At 42.6% G+C, this 5,624-nt stretch overlaps 1 long non-coding RNA gene across 1 annotated transcript; it reads right to left on the minus strand.

Moving 5' to 3' along the window:
• Positions 1–1,327: 1,327 nt before the first annotated feature.
• Positions 1,328–4,681, minus strand: LOC109733872 (uncharacterized). Its single transcript, XR_002225721.3, has 2 exons — positions 3,452–4,681; positions 1,328–1,657 (listed from the first exon to the last, which is right to left on the minus strand). It is a non-coding gene; the product is annotated as an uncharacterized lncRNA (long non-coding RNA).
• Between the last annotated feature and the right edge of the window lie 943 nt (positions 4,682–5,624).

A 5,624-nucleotide genomic window follows, 5' to 3' on the forward strand; every position in this document is an offset into this window, starting at 1 on the left:
ATCTTCATCCTACGCCTCCCACGGATTGATAAACCTTAGGTCATACACTTGAGGGACATTTGCTACTGTCCTACAAAACTATGCGCTTAGAGGCCCAACACGAGGGTACAAGAACAAGTTTTGTAGTAGACATCATCCACCATGCTGACAATCGACTTAGCAAGATGATGAACTTTCACTGTTTGACGCTAAATCCTCCAACACTTGCTATTTCACCAAAAAGTATGCATTTGATTTCTCAGGGCATTTCTCAGTGATTCACCTTCTTTTTGGAGCATAGCTGAATGATGGCTTTCATCTCGGAGTTGATACTCAAGAAGTCAAACTGATTCAGGTGGTGAGTTCATAGCGCTTGTGCGAGCAGCAGTGGCTAGTATCTCGAACACTACATCAAGACATTACTTTGGGGTTGTGTCACTATCCTCATGATAGCTTTCCTTAATTATATGCATTATCGGCTTTATTGTAGACAAATGGGGTTGTCTCACTATCTTGAAGCTTATCTACATTATTTGCTTTACCATTGCATAATGGGTTGGTCTTCTCCAATATTCTGTCAACATTCTAAAAGAGGAACAAGTATACATATAACATATTTTACATGTACATGCAACTCATTTTGGTAAACATGATCATTAGTAAGGTGGACAGGATTATAATAACATGTATTTTATTGTAAAATATTCTCTCTGTTCCTTTATATAAGGTGTATTTGTTTTATGATAAAATTCTAAAATGTAAGGTGCATTTCTTCTAATTCCTCATAATTCCCTTATTAGCCCTCCAGAAAAAGGAAACTATCTCTTTCCTGATTGTCTATATCTTTCCTTGTAGCAAAAGAAGGAAAGTATCTCTCTATGGATTGCATGTATCTCTTACTTTCCTAGACTAACTGATTTATTTGCCACAAACCAACAAATTTGCTAAGGGTAATTTTGTACTAACTTGTCTATAATTATGTGCCTTGGTCACCATGCTGAAAATAATACACCTTACATAAAGGAACAGAGGGAGTATAATAACAACATGAAATGAACATATATCTATGTACTATGGTCATTGTATTATCTATTACTTCCCATTTTATGTGAGAGACTATACAAGGCCTTTCTGTGAGAAATTAACACTTTCCCACAACCACTTTATAGCAACGGAGTTTTTCTTGATGCTCAAATTAGGTGCAGGTTGACATCCATCAACAAATCTTGCAATTTTCAAGTTGATATTTATGATCTTAAAAAGCAATTTCAACAAAGCAAGACCAGGAGGCATGTCGGGCCTGTTTCCATAATAAATCACAGAATAGTCCTAAGTCACACCAGCCCCAAGATCAAAACAACTGGTGGACTTCCTTGATATTTATAACCAGTACGACATAATATTACATCGGGTTGAGCCAGGGTGCTCCACTATTTATTACAAATTTGCAATATATGGTGGTGGCGGTATATGACAGTGGTTTGATGGTAGTACAACACCGATACAATAAAATAGAGCCAAGCATCAGAGTGAGGCTTGACTATTTTATTTGGGAAGCGAAAGCACAGCGGATGATACATGTGGTAGACTCCAAGACCACGGTTGACTAACCAGGAACAACTCTAAGCGTCGGGCTCGCTAGCGCAACCTTCCTCCACAAGCTCGTCCTCCTCCAGGACTGGCCAAATTAACAAGCCAGGGACAAGCCTGTGAGTATGTTGGAATGTACTCTCAAACATTATGAACAAAAGATATACCAAATGCATATGCTCATGATGGGATATATTAAATGCATGTGCTGACCGAAAATACGTTACGGCATGATAAACATTAGCATGTGTTGAAGAATGAGTATAGAAATTTTAGTGACAGACAAAGAAAGTTAACGGAACATCGGGCATTGGACCGCCCGAGAAATTCCAAGAAGAATGCCAAACGTGTGTCTAAAAGCACATCTCGAGAGGTCTTGAAAAGAAATGCCAAACGGGTGTCTAGAAGCGACGCCTCAAGATGTCTTGAAAAGAAAGCTGAGTATCCGGATAGTCTAACCATCCCAAGTGATACTCAGAAAAGAAAAGAAAATTGAGTGCATGGGTAGTTTGGCCATCCCAAGTGACACTCCGTAAAATTGAATAAGAGAAACGGGTTAGTCCATAATTACAATAACATGTATAGCACTAATATTCATGATAACAAAGATCTTCATGATAGCATCAGTGGTGACAATAATTATCCTACAAAATGAATCATGCTCAGTTTAATTATTTCCTTCAAAGACCGCCACCGAGACCGATACTTGACCCTTCCCAACTAACATTGACCGTGGACACGACTATTCGAATAGATGTAACTTTGTAGAGGTTGTACTCTTTACCCACATGTATGGGATTTCTGTAGCCAACACCTAGGCACTAACTAATTCCCTTACGGTCTTTGGGTTGAAAACACACCTGACCAACACACACCAAAATAACTTCCCGGATGCCAGGAATCACCCAAAGCATCTTTCAAGAGAACTCTAAGTCGGGGAGACCATCGGCTCGAATAGCATGGGATCACTATTAATACGCGCGGATTACAAGGGGTGCCCCCCTATCGGCCCAGCCGGATACACCCATGCCCCTGACCCGATGACTGGCATTAGACCATGGCTGTGGAACCCTCATCGTGGCCTCTCTAAGTGGTGTGTACCCAAAAAGGGGTTAATAACTTACTAAATCGCACTCCCCTCGCGGGAAGACAAGTGACAGCACGGTATTTAGCTAGGCTTGACGGAACAAGACTCGATCTAGGTTGACTTAGGAGGTTTGTTATTATGGCTGGCATGTCTCACATGCCATGGTGATACTGTCGTGTCATAACGCGGCTCGTGCCCACCGGCACGTCCAAGGTAGGAAATACACTCTAGGATTCTCACCATATCCACACGTTAGCAAGTTTTTTGGTGTATGCAATAGTGCGCAAAATGACATGCAATAGTGCTCAAAATGACATGACTAGTGCATGCTTTCACTATTACAGCTATATGGTGCAATTTCATTCGATGCAATCATGCATGCAATTCACCATATCCCAAGTTCAAAAATGTTTGCCTTGATCAAAGTAGTCGGAAAGTGGTTCCTCGAATTTCCCGGTAAAGCCCCCCTCTTCGTTTTCTGGAAAACGTCCAAATTCAATTTTTTTCAACAGTGCAAAAAGTTGTGTCAAAATATTTTTTATTAAATACTAAAAAAAAGAGTGAAAATAAGAATTTCAGAAAAAGAATCAACTGAAAATGATTTGTGGTTTAAAAGTTATTAAGGTTTTAAAATCAGGGACCTCTCTATAAATAAAATAACTGCCAGCGGGTCCCTGCGGTAATAACTAAAGCGCGTTAGAAGGAAATACGCTTTCCTGTGCAAAAAGCGTGAAGAGGCAGAAGGTGCTTTCGAGTATAACAGAAAAGAATAAAACGCTGACGGGTGGGCCCTACCCATGATCGTGCGCGCGTACGGAGGGGGTGCAGTGGTCACCGGCGGCGATCGCCGGCGTTTCAGGAGGTGGCAATGGCTGGGATGTGCTCGGGGTGGCACCCCACATCAGTGGGTGGTGGTGGTTGTCGCTGGCGAGCACCAGAATGATGGCGAGGTCGTTTCCGGCGGACGGTGGCGTCGGGTGGTGGCGGATCCCGCCGAAGAGGGCTCCGGTTGACGAATTGAGGCGCGGGATCGACTACATGGTGGACTAGACGACTACTTACGATGTTTTGGTGGCGAAGATGGCCTAACGGCGACGAGAGGTTCTCGGGTACCGCGGCGGAACGGAGCCGGAAGTGGAGAAGAAGACCTTCTCGAGGTCGAGGGAGTGTGCGAGAGGTCGATTGGGATGATGATGGAGTGGTGTGAGTGATGAATGAAGCTCGGGTAGGCCTTTTATAGGCAGTCCGAGGAGGTCTAGTGAGGGGCGGACCACGCCAGAGTTAATCCATCTGATGAGGTAGGTTTGGTCGACGGGCGTGGTCGGTGTGGATCGGATGAGGTCGATGGAGTTCTCTTGAAGTGTCAGCGCGACGTGCGGCTCTGGCAACTGACAGGCGGGCGCGGGGTGGCTCGGACAGTGAGTCAACGCCGCGGAGCAGACGACGCGTGGAGAGGAGGTAGGCAGGGGAGCGGTGGACGCGGTGAAGGCGACCGGTGGCCGTGTTGATCGGCTCGGTTGCCGCAGCCGAGGGCGGTGGCAGGTGCACCGGCCAGCTATTGTGCCATCGGCGGCGAGCCACTGACCTGAGGGTCCAGGGTGGCGCATTAAAGCTCAAAGGAGGCGATGTCGTGCGGGAGAGAGGAAGATGAGGAGTGCACGGCATCGATTCCACCCTCTCTCTGAATCTCTGAATTTTGCTGAATATTTTGACAGTGATGAACAGTGTACATCAAGTGTATGATGAAATGCCAGAGGGCTCTAGGCATTTTAGGAATTTTTGAGAATTTTTGGAGAGTCTGGCAAAGTTTCGGAATTTTTGGAGCAATTTAAATTGGGCTTTGACCATGGAGTTTGAATCTGGTCCAAATTTGAACTGAATGAAGTTTGAAAATTTTGAACTGTGAAACCAAATTTTTTTGGTGGAGTGGGTTGTGGGTACTGTCAAATAAATAGAGTAATTTTTGTGGGTACAAAAGAATTGGGAACAATATAGTTCCATTGTAAATCAAAGAAACTATGCATAATTGGAATTTATTAAATGTAAGAAAAATATTTTTGTCGAGAGGGAAAGGTGTTGGATTCTGTCCTAGAGAGTGGGGATGACTAGGAGAAGGATTTAAAATGACAGAATAAATTTTGGGAAGAGTTAGAAGTATTTGAAAAGAGTGAAGTGGCCATATCCTTGGATTATATTTAAATACTTCCAAAACCTTTCTGCATAAGAAATACTTTTGACCTTTTAAAAAAATAACCCAACTAATAAACCATCAAAATAAGAACCATTAAAAAAATTGAAAATCCGAAGAAAATATTTTGTGGTGTTACAAGGAATCACAAAGAGGAGCATGAAGAGATCAGAGAACTGACTTCTTGCAGCCTCCACGATCGGAATACAAGATGCTTGGTGTTGAGAAGGAGGTGGCTAATTTGGAGGCTAAGAGTGTAGCATGTACAAGGACGTTAGAGCTTAGGAAGATGCACTATGCTCATTTGCTACACCATTGGTGCCTGCATGTGTAGGTTGGATTTCCTTTAAAAATCAAGCACCCGTGTAGACATACGGATTATCGAGTGTTTATCTTTATCTATTGGAGAGAAAGAATATAATAGTAGCCAAGAGTTGATTTTTCACCCATTATATCTCTGCTTCAAGATGGTTTGCAAGATGCATATTCTCATGATGAGATTGTACTACTTCGATTTATAGAAAACGTAGATTGCTGCTAGCCGCATTTTTTTTGCATGATGGTTTGTGCTTGATTTTAGACATATTTCCCGTTCATGATAAATGTTTATTATTCATGCTAGAATTGTATTGACCGGAAACTTAAATACATGTGTGAATACATAAACTACACCGTGTCCCTAGTAAGCCTCTACTAGACTAGCTCGTTGATCAAAGATGGTTGTGGTTTCCTAACCATGTACACTAGGTTTCATTTGATAATGGAATCACATCATTAGGA

The sequence above is a fragment of the Aegilops tauschii genome, chromosome 3 (assembly GCF_002575655.3).
Source record: "Aegilops tauschii subsp. strangulata cultivar AL8/78 chromosome 3, Aet v6.0, whole genome shotgun sequence".
NCBI classification, from domain to species: Eukaryota; Viridiplantae; Streptophyta; class Magnoliopsida; order Poales; family Poaceae; genus Aegilops; species Aegilops tauschii.